General features: G+C 49.4%; 1 pseudogene; it reads left to right on the top strand.

Annotated features, from left to right (window-relative positions):
* Positions 1–26,389, top strand: part of LOC147124929 (sodium- and chloride-dependent neutral and basic amino acid transporter B(0+)-like) — a 214,305-nt pseudogene that overhangs the window by 149,967 nt on the left and 37,949 nt on the right.

A 26,389-nucleotide genomic window follows, 5' to 3' on the forward strand; every position in this document is an offset into this window, starting at 1 on the left:
CAGCCCTGACCCTCAGTTACTAAAGACCTGTTTAAGTATTCTGTTGTCTGTGTCCAGTTATTCAGCATAACTACATTTGGAAAACACAGACTCAACAGTGGCGACGAGTCTGATCGTACCTAGCGGCAGTTTTGCATCCAAGGAAGCTTCGTCCTCAGAACGGGCGTCGAAAAGGGGCATCCGCCCTCATCATCCTGCTGAGCACCGCATCGCACGGGAGGCATCGGGAACCCGGTTTGGATTTGCTGGCCACGAAGTCCACCATCAGCAACAGGCAGTGATCATCCCTTCTACGACAGCGGTGGGTAAGCCCGATCAAGTGGCACGGAGGGGAAGTCGGCCGAGTTGTCAGTGGGAGAAGGGGAGGGAAACCGAAGAAAAGGGCAGAGAACATGACCACAGCCGGTGTAAGGGGCCGGACTGCAATCGGGGCAGAGACGCGCAGCAGCCAGAAAAGCGTTAATGTCCACGAGGACCGCGGGAGCGGCGGGGAACAAGAGCAGCAGCGTCGGGGGAAATAAAGGACCGCTGGGAGGCGAGAACGGCAACAGCGCGGTAATCGCCATTTTAGTCAGCGGGGGAAGAAGACAAGCGCGGGAAAAGCCGCCAAGCGCGGGAAGCCGCCATTTTGAAAAATAAATAAAATAAAGGAAACTCAACAAGGGTGCCAAAAACGGGTAACATCACTGCTTTTGATAGCGATGTAGAAGATTGGGCAACTTATGTGGAACGCGTTGAAGTTTACTGTACAGCGAATGAGGTACCGGCGGATAAGAAAGCACTAACCCTATTAAACTCGATGGGTGCGAAGATGTACGGGTTATTAAGGCACCTTGTAACACCAGATAAACCGATAGGAAAGAGTTTCGCGGATATTGTTACTATCCTGCAAGAGCATTTAAACCCCACGCCGCTGCTGATAGCGGAACGATTTAAATTTTACAAAAGAATTCAGCTTAAAGAGGAAAGCAACGCTGAATTCTTAATCGAACTGCGCAAGTTATCAAAGTACTGTCAGTTCGGTACAGGACTAGCAGACGCTCTGAGAGATAAGTTTGTGTGTGGGCTACTAAAGGAAGGAACCCAGAAGCGACTGCTAGAGGAAAAGGATCTTACGCTGGACAAAGTTTTCAGCATTGCAGCATCGCACGAGGCAGCAGCACGAGGCACTGCAGAAATGCAGCAAAGGCCATCGGAATTCAGCACCAATGAAATGGCATTGGGCGCAGTAAAGTGCTATCGTTGCGGAAGGACAACGCATGATCAGAACCAGTGCTGGTTCAAAGATAAAGAATGCAAGAAATGTGGCAAACTTGGTCACATAGCGAAAGTATGCCGGTCAGGAAAGAAGACCAGCAACAAAAAGTCGCCGCAGGAGAAGTACAAAAAAGTACACAAGGTGACAGAGAACAGTTCGGATGAACAGAAGACGGATTCAGACTCCAGCAGTAAGGAACTGGGTTGTCTAAAAATACATAATGTGGGTAACACAGCAGACCACCAAACTATCTGGGTCATGCTTCGGATAGCAGGAGTCCAAGTGAAGATGGAATTGGACACTGGATCGGCATTGACGGTCATGAATAAGCAAGATTACAAAAGGTTATTCTCACACATTCCCCTGAGGGGTACGGAGATTGTATTGAAAACATACACGGGGCAAAGAGTATACCCCATCGGAAAGATAAAGGTAAAGGTGGTCTACAATGGTAAAGAAAGTCAGGGAATGGACTTGTATGTGTTACCTGAGGGAGGTCCACCACTACTGGGACGGGAATGGATCCGGAGAATAAATATGGACTGGCATTCCTTACAAGCACTAACTGTAGATTCCTGTAAAGAGGACGACGTCAAACCTAAACGACTGTCCAAAATATTGGACGATGCTAAGGAGGTGTTCCAACAGGGACTGGGAACACTGAAAGGAATTACGGCAAACATCAAGGTTGAAGAACATGCAAACCCAAAATTTTTCAAAGCCAGACTGGTACCTTATGCGATACGACCTGCTGTGGAAGCAGAGCTGGAAGGGCTAGAACGTTCAGGAGTACTGTCAAAGGTGGACTGGACCGAATGGGCCACACCCATTGTTCCCGTCATGAAGCGTTCGTTGAGCAACAAGCCGGGGGAACCTGGGAAGGTTCGCATCTGTGGCGATTTCAAGATCACTGTTAATCCGGTTCTTCACACGGTGCAATATCCGCTTCCGTGGATTGAGGATATCTTCGCTTCGCTGTCTGGCGGGAAACACTTCTCCAAGATAGACCTGGCGCAGGCGTACCTACAGATGGAAGTTGATGAAGCGTCACGCCAGTATCTCACGATCAACACACATAAGGGCTTATATCGGTATAATAGACTGGTTTTTGGAGTGGCATCGGCTCCAGCGATTTGGCAAAGGGCCATGGAGCAGGTATTACAGGGAATTCCAGGCACACAATGCTACCTGGACAACATTCTGATTACAGGAGATGATGATAAGGAACACCTCGCGAATTTGGAGCAGGTGCTCACCAGATTGAAAGAATATGGACTCAGAGTTAATCGCCAGAAATGTGAGTTCTTTCAGAAGCGGATCTCGTACTGCGGTCACGTCATTGACCAGGAGGGGCTTCATAAGTCACCTGACAAGATCGAAGCTGTTGTGAAAGCTCCCTCTCCGGAAAATGTATCCCAGTTGAGGTCGTTCCTTGGGTTGATTAACTATTACCACAAGTTTCTTCCAAATTTATCCACGGTGTTACACCCGCTGAACACTCTTTTGCAAATGGGAGTACCATGGAAGTGGAGCGAGGACTGTAAGCGGGCTTTTCAAAAAAGCAAGGCACTGATCACCTCTAAGGAAGTGTTGGCTCACTTTAACCCAACGCTGCCTATTCGCTTAGCTTGTGATGCTTCTCCATATGGTATCGGGGCAGTGCTCTCACATAAGTTGCCAAATGGCTTGGAAAGGCCAGTCGCGTTCGCATCCAGATCATTGACCTCTGCTGAGCGCAACTATGCTCAGATAGATAGGGAGGCTATCAGCCTCGTGTGGGGAGTTAAGAAATTTAACCATTACCTGCAAGGCCAAAGGTTTACGCTGCTGACAGATCACCAGCCGTTGGTTTCCATTTTTAACCCTAAGAAGGGTGTTCCGGTTATGACGGCGCAGAGGCTTCAGAGATGGTCCCTTTTCCTAGGGGCACATCAATATGATATCGAATTCAAAGGTACAAAGCAACATGGTAATGCTGATGGGCTGTCGCGCCTGCCACTACCTACAGCGGAAGAGGCACCGGCAGTTGACCCTGTCGAGATATTTCACTCGACCATCATCGAATGCTTACCAGTCACCAATGCAAGTATTGAGAGAGAGACCAGGAACGACCCGACACTGTCTCGGGTCTACGATTTGACAGTGAAGGGATGGCCAGCACATGGCGAACCACTGTTACTTGCATTGTCAGCCAGACGAGAACAGCTGTCCGTCTGTCAAGGAACATTGATGTATGGAACAAGGGTGATTATTCCTCCTAAATTAAGGGAGAGAGTTCTGAAGGAACTGCATGAAAGTCATCTGGGGGGAGTCAAGATGAAAGGCCTTGCTAGGGCTTATGTGTGGTGGCCAGGTATCGACAAACAAATAGAGGATATGACTAAAAGCTGCTCAGGGTGCCAAAAAGTTCAAAATGCACCTCCAATTGCACCGCTGCATCCGTGGGAATGGCCTTCAACCCCATGGCAACGTGTGCATATCGACTTTGCAGGTCCATTCATGGATTCCATGTTTTTGATAGCGGTAGACGCACATTCTAAATGGCCAGAAGTGATTAAGATGTCGACCACTACCTCTGAAAAGACGATCGCAGTTCTAAGAACCATATTTGCAAGGAATGGGTTGCCGGCACAAATATGTTCAGACAACGGACCACAGTTCGTGTCAGAAGAATTCCAGAAATTCATGAAGAAGAATGGGGTGAAACACTATACATCTGCCCCATATCATCCGGCTACCAATGGGTTGGCCGAGAGATTTGTACAAACGTTCAAAAAGGCGATAAAGGCCATGAGCGAAGACCATATTCCACTACAACACAAGGTGGACAATTTCCTGATGGCATATCGAAACGCCACGCATGCAGTGACAAATCAAAGCCCTGCCATAATGTTCTATAACAGGAGGTTGCGGTCCCGGTTGGATTTGTTAAAACCCAATGTGCGTAGGGAAGTCGAAAACAAACAATTTCAGCATGTAAATAACAAGGCCACTCGGAGTTTCGAAATAGGACAACCAGTGTTGGCCAGGGACTATAGGAATGATAAATGGCAATCCGGAACAATTCGTGCCCGACAAGGACCCTTGATGTACACGGTAGACGTTGGTGAGAACGTAATACGACATCATGCTGACCAACTTGTGGAATCAAGAACAAGGGTCGACCCCATGTCTACGGCAGAGACACCAGTTGAAGAAGTTATTGAGCCTGTAGCATCTACCTCAGACTCGAACGTACATGATGATGTTCAATCCATAAGAGAGCAAATGGATGAGTCACCCCAGCAACGAGAACCAGAGACCCCTGAAAGGCATTATCCGGCCCGGATCAGGAGGCCTCCTCAGAGACTGAATCTTTGAACAGTTTTGTATGAAAGTTGTATATATGTTATCCATGTTATGTTTAAATTGGGGTGTACACTGTTAAGCTAAAAGGGGAGGAATTGTAGTGTATGTAACCTGTACCACCTTAAGAGACTACCTTAAGGTGATGAACTACTTTCTGATGGCTCCTGTATATTGTAGTACCGGTGGTGACCACACCGGTATATAAACACTGTGGAGCAAATTGTATTTCAGTTCAGCCCTGACCCTCAGTTACTAAAGACCTGTTTAAGTATTCTGTTGTCTGTGTCCAGTTATTCAGCATAACTACATTTGGAAAACACAGACTCAACAGAGACGATGTAGTTTATGATGCCCTCCCCTCGTACATTTGACCACCCATCTGAGATAACTGCACCACAGTCTGCCATCGCTATCGTTTCTTTGAGCTTTCCTTGGACTCTGTTATACTCAGCCTCCAGCAAATAAGTAGACAAAGCATGTCTGGTGGGAGGACAGTATGCAGGGCAAATAACATTGAAAAATCTCTTCCAGTACACATTGGCTGTGAGCATGAGGGGTGAGCCTGTTGCATATACAGCTCGAGCAAGGCACTCATCTGCATTCTTCTGTCTATGGTTATCCATTGTATCAAAGAACCTTCCAAGTGGGCCAGGAGTTGCTGATGATAAGGAGCCTGATGCTAAATGAGAACCATCATCTTCTTGAATGGAAGCAGAGGAACTCTGGGCTGACTGCTGTGAGCTTTGAGTGAAGTTGTTGCATTTGGATAAATGCTGCTGCATCTTTGTGGCGTTCTTTACATATGGCTTTCTACAGTGTTTGCACATGTACACAGTCTTTCCATCTTTAATGCCTGGGGTAAAATGCTTCCACACATCCGACAGTAAACGTGGCATTGTTCTATGCAGAGAAATAAAGGGCATTCATCTCTGTGTTGAACTGCGGTCGATCAGCACGATTGCAACAGGGTGAGTACATTTTTGCTGATGCTCCATGTGATGGAAGCATGACCTGTACACACACGATGCTACATCACCAATAGTGTATTATTTTGTATATTTTAAATTGAAGGACAACAGAGTTCAACAAGTAATTGGTTTACTTGGTATAAAGTCTGATTTACTTACTGCATCATCACAACATCAGCAGAAAACAAAATGACTTCCCTCAGGACCCCTAACCTGGATCTTAAAAAAACTATAGCAGTCTTACAGATGCCTGCAGGCCAATCACAATTCGATATGCAAATATTACAAATAGAGGGAGCTAATCGCTCATCCACTCATCCAACCAATCAGGACACATTTGTTCACAGTCACACACAAAACTTGTAATTATTAAAACAAGCCAAGTAAGAAGATAAACATATATTGATTAAGAAATTCCTTAATAATTAAGATTCCATCTCTGTTAGTAATTTTAAGAGAGGACCTGTGGAAAAAAAAGAAAGAAATACAAAAAAATCAATATCATGCTAGCATGTGCTTTTTTGGGCAAAATTCCCAAAATTCCCAAGCTAAACTTCCCGTGGAAAATTTCCGGAAATTTACCGGAAACTTTCCACCCCTTTGCAACCCTAGTCTTAACAGATCGCAGTACTCCCGCCGAGACAAACAGACTACACTACTGTACTTGTCCAAGGAGGAACCCCTTTGGTGACTAAGCGCCACTGATAACTGGCCAGTTAGGATCCGTTCTTAGAGAGTCATCGTGTTTTTGTCCATTTACTCACTGGTAGGTAGTAAGCGATCTCGGTGGAACCTCCAAGTTTTACTGTCAAAATCTCGACTCCGAGTAAGACTCTAAAGCACAAGCAGTGCCGTCAGATTGTTAGTTTAATCTTTACTTGCACAAGGGGAGAGCTGCCTGGACAAAGGCTAGGCCAACATCTCCACTGAACATCAGTGAATGCAGCATATTTATACACTCAAACAAGCACGCGTTCCATAAATCACGTGTAATGGTATTGTATCATTTTAAACACATTAAGAGTTTGCACAAGGACAATCAAAAGGTCAGCAGGACAGAAATATCTCCAGACAAGGTTAGTTAATCATATATTCTGTCAGGAGGTTCTGTCTGAATCTTGTTACCAAAATGATTTACTTACTCATGTCTGATCATCTTGTTACCAAGATGATTAGCTTACTCAATAGTTTTGCTTCTTTGTCTAGCGACAATCATTAATAGTTTATCTATTCTATAGCCTTATGCCTCCCTTGTGCCAGTGAGTCAATTATAGCTGTTATCACATCCTCAATGTGGGTGGGTATTATGAAAGATCTCTTGGTCCTGGACACGTTGTGACACATTTACTTTTTCTTGCTTTAGCTACAACCTAAGCAAGTTTGTTCTTTTACTTGGCCATTTTATTCTACCCAGCATGCTAAGTATAATGTCAATTTCCACAGCTTATTATACAGATTGGGGCTATGAAGTTTAACCCTGGCTAGACTAGGAGACTGGCCATTGTCTAACTTTGGTTTTGAAGTCTGTGATTGGAAATCCATTACAATATGATCATTCAAATAAGTGCTGCCATATTGAAATGGCTTACCAATGATGAATCATAGAATCATAGAAGTTTACAGCACAGAAGGAGGCCATTCAGTCCATCGTGTCTGTGCTGGCCGAAAAATAGCTATCCAGCCTAATCCCTTGGTTTGTAGCCCTGTAGGCCACGGCACTTCAAGTGCATATCCAAGGACTTTTTAAATGCAGTGAGGATTTCTGTCTCTACCACCCTTTCAGGCAGTAAGTTCCAGACCTCCACCACCCTCTGGGTGAAAAATTTCTCCTCAACTGATGGAAATTCTGTCATTAACGCTGGGTGTGGGGGTTGCCCGTTTGTCCCTGGCATGCAGCATTACAATGTGTGGCAGACCGGCAATTTACATTTCTAAAGAACCAAAAAGTTAAGTAATTGATTGCACGGTGATCAATTTCATTCACTTCTGTGCCCTTTGTTAAAATTTTGATTCCCCGCCGTCCCCCCCAAGAGTTTTATAAATAGCACAGAGGCCACCTGCCATACTACGAGGGCTGCTGTAGCCAATCTCCAACTTCTCCAGGTCAATTCCCTGCTGGAGACTGCGGAGCCCCTTCCTAAAAGATGCAAATTAGCTCAAAATGCAGAAAATCAGCTCGACCCAATGGGCACAGTAGCAGCTCTGCCAAAGGTCCGTGTCTGTGAATAAACCAAGCTGATGTGTCTACCGGACCTTACAAGGTGGCTTTGAATAGATGAATGTCTACCTCTGCAACCTCCTCCAACCTTATATCCCCTCTGACACCCTTCAGTTCTCCAGCTCTAGCCTTCTCTGTTTTACTCCACCCTTTGCCCCATCATAGCTGATAGAGCTTTACTCTCTGGAACTCTCCCTAAATCCTTCTACCTCCCTACTCATCTCTCTACCATTAAAATGGCCTACTCATGTGGATTAATATCATCTGATAGCTGATGATTTTATTTTTTAGGCTAGTAAGACGATTCTTCTATAGATATATAAGATATGGCCCAGAAATTCCGCTCTCCACGGGTGAGTACGCACGGGGTACACACCCGTAAACCCAATGGAAGTGCCGGTTTCGTGCATGCACGGCGCATGCGCGGGAAACCGGAACACCCATTCCCTTAAAGGAAGGGGTTCACAGGTCGAACGCGTATGCCGGAGAGGCAGCGCGTGTGCATGGAACTTACGTTTTTTTTGCAGGTTTCTCCGGGAGGGTAAGTCTCCAGGAGTTGCACATGTAAAAAGCAGGTAAGTGGTGAATTAATTAAAATTAAAACATTTTTTCCACAGGTTTATTATTTTTAAATACTTTAAAGAAAGGTAAGTTTATTTTTAGCCTCGTTAGAAAATGTAATTAATTTTTTCAAAAATTTAAATTGTTTAAAATAGTTATTTTATGTAATTTATAGTTATTTTAAAAATGTGATTTTTAAAAATTTATTTGAAGTTTTAGTGATTTTTGGGGCTTATAGTATTTATAGTTTTGACAGCTCTTCCTGTCAATTTTATGAATGGGCATTTCCCTGCTACCATTGGCTCTCCATGGCCCACGTGATCCCAGGGGACGCATCGAACTAACTACGCCCCTGGGATACACAAGCACTGCGCGCCGGCAGTTGGAGCAGGCCCAGGATCAGAATCCCACGCGGGCCCACAGCTCAACGGCCGGTGCGCTAGGTAAGTGCAGGTCAGAGGCTTGCACCCGCGGGAAGCCTCCGACCCAAATTTCCGGGCCATTCTCTAATTTGGTAGTGCTCCACAGTGCTGACCTTTTGTAAGCTCAACACTTGGCCTGTGAGATGCTTTTATTAACATGCAAATTCCTGCTGCTATCAAAGTGGCACCTGGGAAATTTAATGCAGGAAAGAGAGGGTTTCTGTACTGAGAACCTAGGATGTGCAAAGGCCTGGTGGAATGCATTGTGCTGTTTATGGAGGGGGTAGTTGTTGTAGTCAAGTTTATGGATAAATTGGTGATTCCTTTGTGACGTTTTCTGATATGCCACATGAGTTATTTTTAGAGTGATATAGTAGGATGGGTGAGGAACTGTTATGGTGATTGTATATTGGATTTTTTTTTTGCTGGTATGTGCTTGGGAAGAAATTAATTCTGGTAGAATGGGATTAGAGAGAAAATTTGCATTGGGGAAACACTTTGTCTAATATGATTGCAGAATAATGAAAGTGGGAAATAACGAAAATAACTAAATAGAGAATAGAAAAACAGAGAGTTAACGAGTGAGGGAGAAGAAAATGCATTTAACCAACAACAAAGAAAAAAACTGACAAATAGGGGGTAAAATTGGTCTTCGCCCAAAGCGCGAAACAAATGATAGTGAATTGGCAGCTCATTTTACACTATGAAGTCAGTGGAAAAGACGTCCATTTTGCACTACTGCTGAAAACCAATTTGAACCCCATAGTCTTAACAGTCATGAGCTAGCTGTTGGTCATGGTATGGACCATAACTATGACAGACCCAAGAAATTTTACTCTAAAGGTAGACATGGGAAGCCGTTAACACTTTTACCCATGATCCACAAGGATGTGAGAAAAAGGGTGCCATAAAAATCATCTGTTATCATAGGGCAATGGGTTGCCATGGGGTCATGTGTTCCCATGGGATCACCATGGGGTCAGGTGCTATCTCTCTATACAGGCTGTAGTAGGAGTGAGTAAAAGTGCACTAAACCTGAGCTTTTAGTAGAAACACATTAAAGCCCTAAAGTTGTTTAATATCCCGATGGCCTACTCTGATAATCATGGCTCATTGAAGGAACTGTTTATGCTTTAATGCCTTAATCTAATATTGTGGTTAATAGCTTTACATAACCTATCAAATAAAATCTACCATTACAAGCAGAGTGACCACCATAATACATATGACACACTGTAATAGATATGATGCTCTGTAATACAACAGGGATACTATAATATATGAGGTGCATCATAATATATGGGGTGCACTGTAATACACGAGGTGCACTGTAATACATGGGGTTCACTGTAATACATGGGGTGCACTGTAAGACATGGGGTTCACTGTAAGACATGAGGTGCACTGTAATAGATGGAGTCCACTGTAATACATGGGGTGTACTGTAAGACATGGGGTTCACTGTAATACACGAGGTGCACTGTAATAGATGGGGTGCACAGTAATACATGGAGTGCACTGTAATAGATGGGGTGCACAGTAATACATGGGGTGCACTGTAATAGATGGGGTGCACTGTAATAGATGGGGTGCACTGTAAGACATGGGGTTCACTGTAAGACATGAGGTGCACTGTAATAGATGGAGTTCACTGTAAGTCATGGGGTTCACTGTAAGACATGGGGTTCACTGTAAGACATGAGGTGCACTGTAATAGATGGGGTGCACAGTAATACATGGAGTGCACTGTAATACATGGGGTTCACTGTAAGTCATGGGGTGTACTGTAAGACATGGGGTTCAATGTAAGACATGAGGTGCACTGTAATAGATGGAGTTCACTGTAAGTCATGGGGTGTACTGTAAGACATGGGGTTCACTGTAAGACATGAGGTGCACTGTAATAGATGGGGTGCACTGTAAGTCATGGGGTGTACTGTAAGACATGGGGTTCACTGTAAGACATGAGGTGCACTGTAATAGATGGGGTGCACAGTAATACATGGAGTGCACTGTAATAGTTGGGGTGCACAGTAATACACGGAGTGCACTGTAATAGATGAGGTGCACTGCAATACATGGGGTTCACTGTAAGACATGGGGTGTACTGTAATACATGGGGTTCACTGTAAGACATGAGATGCACTGTAATAGATGGGGTTCACTGTAATACATGGGGTGTACTGTAAGACATGGGGTGCACTGTAAGACTTGGGATGCACTGTAAGACATGGGATGCACTGTAAGACATGGGGTGCACTGCAATACATGGGGTTCACTGTAAGACATGGGGTGTACTGTAATACATGGGGTTCACTGTAATACATGGGGTGCACTGTAACAGATGGGGTGCACTGTAAGACTTGGGATGCACTGTAAGACATGGGATACACTGTAAGACATGGGGTGCACTGTAATACATGGGGTTTACTGTAAGACATGGGGTGTACTGTAATACATGGGGTTCACTTTAAGACATGGGGTGCACTGTAATACATGGGGTTCACTGTAAGACATGGGGTTCACTGTAATACATGGGGTTCACTGTAAGACATGGGGTTCACTGTAATACATGGGGTTCACTGTAAGACATGGGGTTCACTGTAATACATACTTCTGAATATTTTAAATCCACATATTGTTTATTATAACAAAGCCACTAATTTATGGTTTCCCAAAAACTCACTGGATCTAAAATACTGGTTAAAAAATTCATAGGATCCGTTGCGGCAAAAATGAAAGTTGGCTTATTCAATCACTGTAAACTGATGGCTGAAATGCAATCAGAATCAGAATCTGGGAACACCAGCAAAAATCCCATGTAATAAAACAGATCAGACTTCTTCATCTATCTATCTACTATCTATCTATCTATCGATATCTATCTATCTATTTATCTTATCTTATCTTATCTTTTTCTATATATAAAAGAGTTGGTTTGTCTGTTTGTCTGTTTGTCTGTTTGTCTGTCTGTTTGTCTGTCTGTCTGCTACAAACTCAAAAGTTATAGAGCGTACCGACACGCATGTCATATCAAAAGAAAGCTTATCATTAGGGGAGTCTCATAGGTGTATTTACTTTTTGGTCAGACAAAAATTGTTCGGACAGTATACAAAAAACATTCAAAAAACGGACAACTCCGCTCATTAGCGTTGAGTGACATGATGGTTAACCAATCGTACAGGGGATAGCGTTGACTGACGTGATGGTTGACCAATCGGTGTGTCATGGGGGGCATTTCATTGTGTGTGAGGGCGGCCCATCCTACAGGGGATAGTGTTGAGTGACGTGATGGTTGACCAATCCTACAGGGAATGGCGTTGAGTGACGTGATGGTTGACCAATCCTACAGTTGAGTGACCTGATGGTTGACCAATCCGTGCGTCACGGGGGGCGTTTCATTGCATGTGTGGGCGGGCCTAATCCTTCTGAGCTGAGGTGAGTGGCGGCCATCTTGATTCCTAACTACTGATTTATTTTTCCCACTTTGTGTGTGTGTGGAGGGGATTTTGGGAGCAAGTTGAGGTGGGGAACGGTTTCCCTGGCAACCGGGCCTGGGCCAGGGACTCTCTCACAGCCTGTAGCCCCTCAGGAGGGCAGGGGTGGGGGTAAGAAGGTTTTCCCCGGCAACCAGGCCCGGGCCTCTCTCACAGCCTGTGGCCGCTCAGGAGGGTGGAGACGGGGGGAGGAGGGTTACCCCAGCAACCGGGCCCAGGCATCTCTCACATTCTGCGGCGCCAGCTGCCCGCCTCCAAGCTCTCTCTTCCCCGCGCGGCCCGAAAGCCCGGGGGAGAGGAAAGCGCGCAGGTGAGCGGCGGCGTCTCACTCTCCCCCCCACTCTCTCTCCCTCTCTCTTCCCCGCGCGGCCTGAAAGCCAGGGGGAGACGGAAGTGAGCAGACTCTCCCCCCCAGTCTCTCTCTCTTCCACGCGCAGCCCGAAAGCCCGTGGGAAGAGGGAAGCCAGCAGGTGAGCGGTGGCATCTCTCTCTCCCCCCCAGTCTCTCGCTCTCTCTTCTCCCCCCCAGTCTCTCTCTCTCTCTTCTCCCCCACAGTCTCTCTCTCTCTCTTCTCCCCCGTCTCTCTCTCTCTCTCCTCCTCCCCCCTCCCCCCTCTCTCTCCTCCCCCTGCCCCCCTCTCTCCTCCCCCCTCTCTCTCCGCCCCCCCTCTCTCTCCTCTCCCACTCTCTCTCCAGGGTCAGGATGGTGTGACTAGAAGTGAGGCAGGTACGGGGATCTAGGAGGTAGTGTTGGATGAGCCGCAGCCCTTGCACTTGTCCAACAGGTTCGAGGCTCTTACTCCCTGTGAGGATGGGAACAGGAACTGCGGGGAGGATGAGCAACCTGGCCACAGCACCATGGAGCGGGGGGCCATTCAAGTGGGGGGAGTTAAACGAAATGTTGTAGGGGATAGTATCGTTAGGGGGATAGATAGAGTTCTTTGCAGCCGAGAGCGAGAGTCCCGAAGGCTGTGTTGCCTGCCCGGTGCCAGGGTTAAGGACATCTCCTCTGGACTGGAGAGAAACTTGGAGTGGGAGGGGGAGGATCCAGTTGTCGTGGTCCATGTTGGTACCAACGACATAGATAGGACAAGGAAGGAGGTTCTGCTGAGGGAGTTGGAGCAGCTAGGGGCCAAATTAAAAAGCAGAACCACAAGGGTAATAATGGATTATTACCTGAGCCACGAGCAAATTTGGCTAGGACAAATAAAATTAGAGAGTTAAATGCGTGGCTCAAAGACTGGTGTGGGAGAAATGGGTTTTGCTTCCTGGGACACTGGCACCAGTACTGGGGCAGGAGAGAGCTGTTCCGTTGGGACGGGCTTCACTTGGCCAGTGCTGGGACTAGAGTCCTGGCAGATCATATAACTAGGGCTGGAGAGAGGGCTTTAAACTAACTAGTTGGGGGGAGGTTCCTAGAGAGCAAATAATAAAAATGACAACGGAGAAGGTCATAGACTTAGGTAGCAGTGGGGAAATTAAAAACCAGAGCGTATCAGGAAGGGGCAGAAGGTATGGAGTAAAAGGTAAAGTAATAAAAAGGGCAAAAGCAGGAACTAAGTGTCACAAAACATATTTGAAAGTTCTCTATCTGAATGCACGTAGCATTCGTAACAAAATAGACGAGTTAATGGCACAAATAATTACATATAGGTATGATCTTGTGGCCATTACAGAAACATGGCTGCAGGGTGACAATGCCTGGGAATTAAACATACCAGGTTATTTAACGATCAGGAAGGACAGGCAAGAAGGAAGGGGAGGTGGGGTGGCTATATTAATAAAGGAAGGAATCACTGTAATACAGAGAAATGATATTGGGTCAAAAGATCAGGATAATGAAACAGTTTGGGTGGAGGTAAGGAATAATAAGGGGAAAGAAACACTAGTGGGCGTAGTCTATAGGCCTCCGAACAGTGGCAACTCTGTTGGACGGAGTATCAATCAGGAAATAGTTGAGGCTTGTAATAAGGGAACATCTATAATTATGGGGGATTTTAACTATCATATTAATTGGACAAATCAAATTGGGCAGGGCTGCCTTGAGGATGAGTTCATTGAGTGTATTAGGGATGGGTTTCTTGAGCAGTATGCAACTGAACCGACCAGCGGGCAAGCAACCTTAGATCTGGTCCTGTGTAACGAGACAGGATTAATTAAAAATGTCCTAGTAAAGGATCCCCTTGGAATGAGTGACCATAACATGGTTGAATTCCATATTCAATTAGAGGGTGAGAAGGTTGGATCTCAAACAAGCATGCTAAGCTTGAATAAAGGAGACTATGAAGGTATGAGAGCGGAATTGAGTAGAGTGGATTGGGAAAATAGATTAAAGGGTAAGACGATACATGATCAGTGGTGTACATTTAAGGAGTTATTTTACAACTTCCAAAAAATATATATTCCACTGAGAAGAAAAGGGTGTAAAAGAAAAGACAGCCATCCGTGCCTAAGTAAAGAAATTAAGGATAGTATTCGACTAAAAACAAGGGCATATAAGGTAGCCAAATCTATTGGGAGGATAGAGGATTGGGAAAACTTTAAAAGACAGCAAAAAATAAAAAAAAGATTGATTAAGAAAGGGAAGATAGATTATGAAAGTAAATGAGCAAAAAATATAAAAACAGATCGTAAGAGTTTTTATAGTTATATAAGAAGAAAAAGGGTGGCTAAAGCAAATGTTGGTCCCTTAGAGGATGAGACCGGGAAATTAATGGTGGGAAATATGGAGATGGCAAAAACACTGAATGAATATTTTATATCAGTCTTTACAGTAGAAGACACTAAGAATATCCCAACACTGGACAAACAGGGGGCTAAAGGGGGGAGGAGCTAAACACGATCAAAATCACTAAGGAAGTGGTACTCGGTAAAATAATGGGGCTCAAGGCGGATAAATCACCTGGACCGGATGGCTTCCATCCTAGGGTCTTGAGGGAGGTGGCGGTAGGGATTGTGGATGCATTGGTAATAATTTTCCAAAACTCCATGGACTCGGCAAAGGTCCCGGCAGACTGGAAAACAGCTAATGTAACACCCTTATTTAAAAAGGGCAGTAGACAGAAGGCTGGAAACTATAGACGGTTAGCCTAACATCTGTGGTAGGTAAAATTTTGGAGTCCGTTATTAAAGAGACAGTAGCAGGACATTTGGATAATCATAATTTAATAGGACAAAGTCAGCATGGTTTTATGAAGGGGAAGTCATGTTTGACAAATTTGCTGGAGTTCTTTGAGGAAGTAACATATAGGGTGGATAAAGGGGAACCAGTGGACGTAGTGTATTTAGACTTCCAAAAGGCATTTGACAAGGTGCCACACAAAAGATTATTGCTTAAGATAAAAAATCACGGGATTGGGGGTAATATTCTGGCATGGATAGAGGATTGGCTATCTAACAGAAGGCAGAGAGTTGGGATAAATGGTTCATTCTCAGACTGGCAATCAGTAACTAGTGGTGTTCCGCAGGGGTCAGTGCTGGGTCCCCAACCATTTACAATCTATATTAATGATTTGGAGGAGGGGACCGAGTGTAACATATCGAAGTTTGCAGATGATACTAAGATGGGAGGGAAAGTAGTGAGTGAGGAGGACATAAAAAACCTGCAAGGGGACATAGACAGGCTAATAAGTGGGCAGAGATTTGGCAGATGGAATACAATACTGGAAAGTGTGAGGTTATGCACTTTGGCAGGAAAAATCGTAGAGCAAGTTATTACCTTACTGGCAAGAAACTGGAAAGTACTGAAGTACAAAGGGATCTGGGGGTCCTGGTGCACGAAACTCAAAAGGCTAGTATGCAGGTGCAGCAAGTGATTAAGAAGGCCAATGGAATGTTGGCTTTCATTGCTAGGGGGATAGAATATAAAATTAGGGAGGTATTGCTTCAGTTGTACAAGGTATTGGCGAGACCGCACCTGGAATACCGTGTACAGTTTTGGTGTCCATACTTAAGAAAGGACATACTTGCTCTCGAGTCAGTACAAAGAAGGTTCACTCGGTTAATCCCGGGGATGAGGGGATGGACATATGAGGAGAGGTTGAGTAGATTGGGACTCTACTCATTGGAGTTCAGAAGAATGAGAGGCGATCTTATTGAAACATATAAGATTGTGAAGGGGTTGGATCGGATGGATGCGGGGAGGATGTTCCCGATGATGGGTGAAACTAGAACTAGGGGGCATAGTCTTAGAATGCTGCTCTTTCAAAACTGAGATGAGGAGGAACTACTTCACACAGAGGGTGGTAGGTCCATGGAATATGCTGCCCCGAAAAAGCTGTAGAAGCTACATCATTACATAAATTTAAAACAGAAATAGACAGTTTCCTAGAAGTAAGGGAATTAAGGGTTACGGGGAGCGGGCAGGAATTTGGACATGAGTCTAGGTTCGGATCGGTCATGGCCCTGTGGGTAGCGGAGCGGGCCCAGGGGCCATGTAGCCTGATCCTGCTCCTATTTCGTGTGTCTAATTCTGTTAGATTCAGGAGATGGTTCTATGATAGTGGGTTGGCGGTTAGGATCAGATCAGCCATGATCTTATTGAATGGCGGAGCAGGCTCGAGGGGCCGATTGGCCTACTCCTGCTCCTATTTCTTATGTTCTTATGTTCTCTCTCTCCTCCCCCCTCCCACCTCTCCCTCCTCCCCCCTCCCCCCCTCTCTCTCCTGCCCCCCTCCCCCTCTCTCTCTCGCTCCCCATCCTCCATCCCCTCCCCCTCCACCCCCTCTCTCTCCTCCCCCCACCAACCCATCTCTCTCCTCCCCCTTCCTCCCCTCCCCCTCCCCTCTCTCTCCTCCCCCTCCCCCACACTCTCCTCCCCCCTCCCTCTCTCTCCTCCTCCCCTCCCTCTCTCTCTCCGCCCCCCCTCACCCCCTCTCTCCCCCTCCCCCCTCCCCCACTCTCCGACCGCCCTCTCTCTCTTTCCCTCCCCCCTCTCTATCCTCCCCTCTCCCCCTCCCCACCCCTCTCTCCTCCCCCCTCACCCCTCTCTCTCCTTCCCCTCCCCCCTCTCTCCTCCCCCTCGCCCCTCTCCTCTCCCCCTCCCCCTCTCTCTCCTCCCCCCCTCTCTCTCCTCCCCCCATCCCCCCTCTGTCTCCTACCCCCCTCCCCACTCTGTCTCCTCCCCCCACCTGTCTCTCCTCCCCCGCTCCATCCCTCTCTCTCTCCCCCCTCCTCCCCCTCCCCCCTCTCTCATCCCCACTCTCCTCCCCCCCTCTCTCTCTAATCCACTCCTCTCTTTCCTCCCCCTCCCCCCCTCTACTCCCCCCTCCCCCCTCTCTCTCCTCCCCCTCCACAATACACCCCTCCCCCTCTCCCTCTCCCCTCCCCCCTCCCCCTCTCTCCTCCCCCCTCCCCCCTCTCTCCTCCCCCTCTCTCTACACCCCACTCTCTCCTCCCCCCTCGCTCTCCTCCCCCTCCCCCATCTCTCTCCTCCCCTCCCCATCTCTCTCCTCCCCTCCCCCATCTCTCTCCTCCCCCCCTCGCCCATCTCTCTTCTCCTCCTCCCCCCATCACTCTCCTCCCCCCTCCCCATCTCTCTTCTCCTCCTCCCCCCATCTTTCTCCTCCCCCCTCGCCCATCTCTCTCCTCCCCCCTCGCCCTCTCTCTCCGCCCCTCTCTCTCCTCTCTGCCCTCCCCCCCTCTCACTCCTCCCTCCTCCCCCCCTCTCGCTCTTCCCCTCTCCCCCTCTCTCTCCTCCTCCCCTCCCCCCTCCCACCTCCCCCCCTCACCGCCTCTCTCTCCTCCCCCCTCTCTCTCCTCCCCCTCTCTCTCCTCCCCCTCTCTACACCCCTCTCTCTCCTCCCCATCTTTCTCCTCCCCCTCCCCATCTCTCTCCTCCCCCCCTCGCCCATCTCTCTCCTCCCCCCCTTGCCCTCTCTCTCTGCCCCCCTCTCTCTCCTCTCTCCCCTCCCCTCCTCCCCCCCTCTCTCCTCCCCCTCCCCCTATCTCTCTTCCCTCCTCCCCCCTCTCGCTCCTCCCCCACTCCCCCTCTCTCTCCTCCTCCCCTCCACCCCCTCCACCTCCACCACTCACTGCCTCTCTCTCCTCCCCCCTCTCTCTCCTCCCCCATCTCTCTCCTCTCCCCCTCTCTCTCCCACCCATCCCCCCTCCCCGCTCTCTCTCCTCCCCCTCCCCTCTCTCTCCTCCCCCTCTCTCCCCCCTCTCTTCCCCCTCCCCCTCTCTCTCCTCCCCCCTCTCTCCTCCCCCCTCCCCCTCCCCATCCCCCCACTCTCTCCTCCCCCCTCCCCCCACTCTCTCCTCCCCCACTCTCTCCTACCCCCCTCTCTCCTCTCCTCCTCCCCCTCGCTCTCCTCCCCCCTGCCACTCCCTCCCCCCCTCTCTCCTCCCCTCTCCCCCTCCCCCTCCCCCCTCTCTCTCCTCCCCCTCCCCCTCTCTCTCCTCCCCTCTCTCTCTGCTCCCCCTCCCTCCTCCCCACTCCCCCTCTCTCATCCCCCTCCCTCCTCCCCCCTCCCCCTCCCCCTCTCTCCTCCCCCCTCCCCCACTCTCTCCTCCCACTCTCTCCTCCCCCTCCCCCTCTCTCTCCTCCCCCTCCCCCTCTCTCTCCTCCCCCCTCCCCCTCTCTCTCCTCCCCCTCCCCATCTCTCTCCCTCCCCCTCCCCCTCTCTCTCCTCCCGCCCCTCTCTCCTCTCCCCCCTCTCCTCTCCCCCCTCCCCCTCTCTCTCCTCCCTTCCCCCCTCTCCTCTCCCCCTCCCCCTCTCTCTCCTCCCCCATCCTCTCCTCCCCCTCTCTCCCCCTCCCCCTCTCTCCTCCCCCTCTCTCTCCTCCCCCCTCTCTTTCCCCCCTCTCTCCTCCCCCTCCCCCTCTCTCTCCTCCCCCTCCCCCCTCTCTCTCCTCCCCTCCCCCCTCTCTCTCCTCCCCCTCCCCCCCTCTCCTCCCCTCCCCCTCTCTCTCCTCCCCTCCCCCCTCTCTCTCCTCCCTCCCCCTCTCTCCTCCCTCCGCCCTCTCCCTCCCCCTCTCTCCTCCCCTCCCCCTCCCCCCTCTCTCTCCTCCCCCCTCCCCCCTCTCTTTCCTCCCCCCTCCCCCCTCTCTTTCCTCCCCCCCTCCCCTCCCCTCCCCCCTCTCTCTCCTCCCCCTCTCTCTCCTCCCCCCCTCTCTCCTCCCCCCTGTTGTGTCGGCACCTTTCTACCTAGACACAATTTAGGACTCAGAACCCAGAGATTCAAACATGAAGTGCTTTATTGGAAGGAAAGGAAGTTCTGGAAAGTTCCGAACAAAGAAAGCTAAATTAACCGAGAACACACAACCATTTATCTCCTGTGACTGCGCCACCACAGGTGGGAGGAGAACACACAATACATAACATTTCCTCCCCTCTTAAATGGAAGGTCCACATTATTCCTCAACAGGTAAGTTACTTTCAATGCACTCAACGAACCTAGGGTAGAGGTAGACTGCCTCAACCCCTGACTTTACCCTGGGGTTTATTCTGCCCCAGTCTTGTGGGTAAGTCACTAAGCCTACAGATCCAAGCGTCTTGGAGGCCGCCGCTCTCTGACAGGATACCGGCAGTCATCGCTGGCTTCCACAGCAGTAGGCATTGACAGAGGCCTAGATGGAGAAGGTGCCTGTGTCAGTCGAAAGTCAGGAGTTTGCACAGGTGGAACAGTCTCTTTGACTTCCTGTGTTGGAGAAGAGCACTGTGGCAAAGAATGCTGGTTTGCGGTATCATCCGGAAACAGTTCAGGCCAACCAGCCGTTGGAGCCTCTGTGGCTGTCTCTGCTCCTAGCAACAGTTGATCTGTGTGTCTTCTCCAGACGACGTCCTCAGCAGTCTCAACCGTGTAAGACACAGGGCCCGTCTGCGCGATCACCGTAGCAGGAACCCATTTCGATCCAGTGTTGTAGTTTCGAGCTAGGACGTGCTCTCCCGGATGAAACCGTCTCTCCTTGGCTCTGTTCTTTCTCTTTTCAACTTGAGCTTGTTGTTGATGATGGACAACCTGCTCTGCCCTTGGAGGTTTGAGTAAGTCAAAACTTGTCCGCAACTGCCTCTTCATCATGAGCGAAGCGGGGGAAGTTTTGGTTGTGGCATGCGGCTCGTTCCTGTAGGACAACAGGAAGCTGTTCAGACGTTGGTGGATTGAGCCCTGACCTTGCGATGCCTTCAAGGCGTGCTTCAAAGTTTGCACAAACCTTTCTGCCTGGCCGTTAGTAGAGGGATGATAGGGCGCAGACCTGATGTGTTGGACACCATTCACATGCAGGAAGGTTGCAAACTCCTGTGATACAAATTGTGGACCGTTGTCACTTACGAGTTGTGAGCCATAACAGCTGAACATCTCACCAAGTTTCTCAATTGTTTTCTCTGCCGTGGTAGACCTCATCACAGCAACCTCCGGCCACTTACTACGAGCGTCCACAACCACCATAAACATTTCTCTTCGAAAGGACCGGCGAAGTCCACATGTACTCGCTGCCACACTTCTGCAGGCCAATCCCAGGGGTGTAGGGTTGCCAGTTGTGGAACATTCTGGACCCTTTGACATGGGGAACATGTTTTGGCTTTCTCCTCAATATTCCCATCGAGACCTGGCCACCAGAAGTAGCTTCTTGCCATTTCCTTCATCCGAACCATCCCACTGTGGCCTGTATGAAGTTGTTGCAGTATAGGTTCCCTCAGAGGTGGCGGAATGATGACACGGCGTCCCCAAAGAAGACAAACTGCCTGGACGGAGAGCTCATTTCTTTTTGAAATGTAAGGTTTCAAACTAGGAGCATCTCCTATAACTTTCCCTCGAATTACATCGTCCATTACCTCAGACAGGACTGGATCATTGCGGGTGTACCTTCGCACCTGAACTGCAGTGACAGGTGCTCCCTCCACTTGTCTAAAGTAGAAGATGTCTATCTGACGAGGCTCTGGGGGAGTAACAGGCAAGGGTAGCCTCGAGAGACCGTCTGCGTTGCCGTGCAAGTCTGATTTGCGATAGTTGATGTCGTATATGTGCCCTGACAACAGTAAAGCCCACCTTTGCATCCTGCTTATAGCGAGAGATGGAACTCCGGTGTGGGGCCCGAAGATTGAAGTCAATGGACGGTGGTCCATCAGGAGTGTGAACCTTCTCCCAAACAGGTACTGATGAAATTTTCAATTTTCCAAAAACGATTCCCAAGGCCTCGCGCTCGATCTGCGCATAGGTACTCTCGGCCTTGTTCAAGGTGCGTGATGCGAAGGCGATAGGTTTCTCTTCACCCGAAGGCATGATGTGGGATATGGCTGCTCCCACACCATATGGTGATGCATCACATGCTAGCTGCACGAGTAGCTTTGGGTCGAAGTGTGTCAGGACCTCTGATTTCAGCAATGCTTTCTTTGCTTGGGCGAAAGCTTTGTTGCACAGTTCAGTCCATTTCCATGTTTTGCCTTGACATAGCAACTGATGTAATAGCTTCAGCAATGTTGCTAAGTCTGGAATAAACTTCCCATAGTAGTTAAGTAGCCCCAGAAATGAACGTAACTGGCTCACATTCTGGGTGGGGCTGGGGCCTCCACGATCGCCTTGACCTTTGACGGCACCTTATGCGGGCCAGTAGTGTCAATCACATGCCCCAGGCACTCAACTGAAGACTGAAAGAATTCACATTTGTCTTTACGAACTCTGAGCCCGTACTCTTTCAGTCGTTGTAGTGTCGCATCCAAGTTCAGAAGATGATCCTCCTCATTTGTCCCAGTGACAAGGATGTCGTCCAGGTAGCACTGGACTCCTGGCAGTCCACTCAAAATCTGATCCATTGCCCTTTGGAATAGAGCAAGGGCTGACGTAATTCCAAATGGAAGGCGGCAGTACCTGTATAGCCACTTGTGTGTCACAATTGTCAGCAGCTCCTTTGATTTGTCATCGACATGCATTTGTAGATAAGCCTGGCATAAGACTATTTTGCTGAACTTTTGCCCTCTGGCCAGGCCCGTAAAAAGATCATCAATGAGGGGAAGAGGGTACTGTTCCGCAGACAGCACCGGGTTAATAGTCACTTTAAAATCCCCGCAGATTCGAACAGATCCATCCTTTTTCAGGACAGGAACAATGGGTGTGGCCCATTTGCTCACTCTCACAGGCTCCAGGACTCCATTCTCGACTGAGGCCTCCAAGTTAGCCTCAACTTTTGGCCTAATTGCACAGGGTACAGGTCGGGCTTTGTGAAACTTCGGCTTGCTGTCAGGTTTAATGTCCAGTCTCACGCTGATCTTTTTCATGCTCCCAAGTTCCCCATTGAAGAGTTCTGCATGTTTGTTTAACACTGCAGTCAGACCTGACTCCCCTTTTGACATCATGCGGACTGCAGGCCAGTCCAGCGTGATTTTCTCTAGCCACGCACGTCCCAGTAGCGATGGGTAATTTCCCTTTACCACATATAGTGGCAGTTTTGCAGTCTGTCCATTCAATTTAACTGTCACCTCAATGACGCCTCTCATGGCCACAGGTTCGCCGGTATACGTCTTTAGCACAATGTTTGTTGGCTGAAGGGTAAGATGCTTTAGCATTTTGTTGTAGACAGTGTCTGAAACAAGGGACACAGCCGTGCCTTTGTCCACCTCCATCCGCACTGATTGTCCCTCCACCAGTGGTGACACACAGTAGCCATTTGAACCACCTGCAACCGTCAGTATGTGCACCTCTTCCTCCTCAGAGGTGTCGCTCCCCTCTGTTTTGCTTGTTCCATCATACTGCACTGAATGAACACTCTTTTTCCTCTCTTGTCCAAATACAGACATTTTGCTTCCATGCTTCCCAGCTCTGTCTGTTCTTTTTTTACCTCTACAGGCACGTTCAATGTGACCCTTTTTGCCACAATTTCGGCATTCCAGCTCCGTACACCAGCAGTCATTAGCGTGATGGCCCGTTTTCCCACAACGGTAACATGTGCCGTTCCGCGCACCTTTAGGCTCAGACGACACCTTGTGAACTCTCCCTGTTGAACTCAACTGGTGAGCCTCCTTTTCCGCCATCTCCATGGAGACACTAACTTCAATGGCCTTTTCAAGAGTAAGGTTGTCCTCAGTAAAAAGGCGCTTCTGTGTGGCTGCATTTTGCAGACCACACACGAGTCTGTCTCTAATGCTGTCCTTCAGCACCTCCTTGAACTCGCAGTGTTCTGACAACCTTTTTAAAGCAGCAATAAACATCGTCACTGATTCCCCCTCGTCTTGATTCTGTTTGTGAAATCTAAATCTCTCAGCAATAACCAGAGGTTTTGGTGAAAAATGTGCTCCAAGAATTTCCACTAGTTGCTTATATGTTTTAGTTCCTGGCTTATCTGGCTGCACGAGGCTGCGAAGTAAATTGAATGTCTTCGGCCCGATTACACTCAAAAAGGTAGGCACGACCTTTTCATTTGCCACCGCATTCGCCAATACAAAATAGTCAAAACGTTCCGTATATGCGCTCCAGTGCACCACATTTTCATCATAATCACCGATGTTTCCTAATATAATAGCCATCTCACGTTTCAAATTAAAATTTCTGTTTACTCACTGCTGTAACGTTAATGTGATGCTGCAATCTCTGTTCCGAGTGTTTTGTAGTCAAAAACAAGAAAGTTACCACAACACAGATTGATCCCATCCTCGTCGCCACTTGTTGTGTCGGTACCTTTCTACCTAGCCACAATTTAGGACTCAGAACCCAGAGATTCAAACATGAAGTGCTTTATTGGAAGGAAAGGAAGTTCTGGAAAGTTCCGAACAAAGAGAGCTAAACTTAACCGAGAACACCCAACCTTTTATCTTCTGTGACAGCACCACCACAGGTGGGAGGGGAACACACAATACATAACAACCCCCTCCCTCCAAACCCCTCCCCCCTCTCTCCTCCCCCCTCCTCCCCTCTCTCTCCTCCCCCCTCCCCCCTCTCTCTACTCCCCCCTCCCCCTCTATCTTCTCCCCCTCTCGCTCCTCACCCCTCCCCCCTCTCTCTCCTCCCCCTCTCTCTCCTCCCCCTCCCCCCTTCTCTCCTCCCCGTCACCCCCAACTCTCTCCCCCTCCCTCCCCCACCACTCTCTCCTCCCCCACCCCCGACACTTTCCTCCCCCCTCCCCCCACTCTCTCCTCCCCCCTACAGCCCTCTCTCTCCTCCACCCTCCCTCCTCTCTCTTCTCCCCCTCTCTCTCCTCCCCCCTCCCGCCGACTCTCTCCTCCCGCCTCCCCCCTCTCTCCTCCCCCTCCCCCTCTCTCTACTCCCCCCTCCCCCCTCTCTCTTGTCCCCCTCCCCCCCTCTCTCCTCCCCCTCCCCCCACTCTCTCCACCCCCCTCCCCCCTCTCTCTCCTCCCCCTCCCCCTCTCTCTCCTCCCCTCCCCCCTCTCTCCCTCCTCCCCCCTCCCCCCCAACTCTCTCCTCCCCCCTCCCCCTCTCTCTCCTCCCCCTCCCCCCTCTCTCGTCCCCCCTCCCCCCTCTCACTCCTCCCCCCTCCTCCCCCTCTCCTCCTCCCCTCCCCACTCTCTCTCCTCCCCCCTCCCCCTCTCTCGCCTCCCCCCTCTCTCCTCCCCCCTCTCTCCTCTCCCCTCCTCCTCTCTCTCCCCCCTCTCTCCTCTCCCCTCCCCCCTCTCTCTGCCCCCTCCCCTCCCCCTCTCTCTTCCCCCTCCCCTCCCCTCCCCCTCTCTCTCCCCCCCTCTCCACCCCTCTCTCTCCCCTTCCCCTCCCCATCTCTCTCACCCCTCCCCTCCCCTCCCCCCTCTCTCCCCCCTCCCCTCCCCCTCTCTCCACCCCTCCCCTCCACCCCTCTCCCCCTCCTCCCTCCTCTCCCCCCTCCCCTCCCCCCTATCTCCCCCTCCCCTCCCCCTCTCTCTCTCCTCCCCCCTCCCCCCCCTCTCTTTCCTCCCCCCTCCCCCCTCTCTTTCCTCCGCCCCTCCCCTCCCCTCCCCCCTCTCTCTCCTCCCCCTCTCTCTCCTCCCCCCCCTCTCTCCTCCCCCCTGTTGTGTCGGCACCTTTCTACCTAGACACAATTTAGGACTCAGAACCCAGAGATTCAAACATGAAGTGCTTTATTGGAAGGAAAGGAAGTTCTGGAAAGTTCCGAACAAAGAGAGCTAAACTTAACCGAGAACACACAACCATTTATCTCCTGTGACTGCGCCACCACAGGTGGGAGGAGAACACACAATACATAACATTTCCTCCCCTCTTAAATGGAAGGTCCACATTATTCCTCAACAGGTAAGTTACTTTCAATGCACTCAACGAACCTAGGGTAGAGGTAGACTGCCTCAACCCCTGACTTTACCCTGGGGTTTATTCTGCCCCAGTCTTGTGGGTAAGTCACTAAGCCTACAGATCCAAGCGTCTTGGAGGCCGCCGCTCTCTGACAGGATACCGGCAGTCATCGCTGGCTTCCACAGCAGTAGGCATTGACAGAGGCCTAGATGGAGAAGGTGCCTGTGTCAGTCGAAAGTCAGGAGTTTGCACAGGTGGAACAGTCTCTTTGACTTCCTGTGTTGGAGAAGAGCACTGTGGCAAAGGATGCTGGTTTGCGGTATCATCCGGAAACAGTTCAGGCCAACCAGCCATTGGAGCCTCTGTGGCTGTCTCTGCTCCTAGCAACAGTTGATCTGTGTGTCTTCTCCAGACGACGTCCTCAGCAGTCTCAACCGTGTAAGACACAGGGCCCGTCTGCGCGATCACCGTAGCAGGAACCCATTTCGATCCAGTGTTGTAGTTTCGAGCTAGGACGTGCTCTCCCGGATGAAACCGTCTCTCCTTGGCTCTGTTCTTTCTCTTTTCAACTTGAGCTTGTTGTTGATGATGGACAACCTGCTCTGCCCTTGGAGGTTTGAGTAAGTCAAAACTTGTCCGCAACTGCCTCTTCATCATGAGCGAAGCGGGGGAAGTTTTGGTTGTGGCATGCGGCTCGTTCCTGTAGGACAACAGGAAGCTGTTCAGACGTTGGTGGATTGAGCCCTGACCTTGCGATGCCTTCAAGGCGTGCTTCAAAGTTTGCACAAACCTTTCTGCCAGGCCGTTAGTAGAGGGATGATAGGGCGCAGACCTGATGTGTTGGACACCATTCACATGCAGGAAGGTTGCAAACTCCTGTGATACAAATTGTGGACCGTTGTCACTTACGAGTTGTGAGCCATAACAGCTGAACATCTCACCAAGTTTC

This window comes from Somniosus microcephalus, chromosome 1 (genome assembly GCF_052327205.1).
Source record: "Somniosus microcephalus isolate GS21.2 chromosome 1, FLI_Smic_1.0, whole genome shotgun sequence".
NCBI lineage: Eukaryota > Metazoa > Chordata > Chondrichthyes > Squaliformes > Somniosidae > Somniosus > Somniosus microcephalus.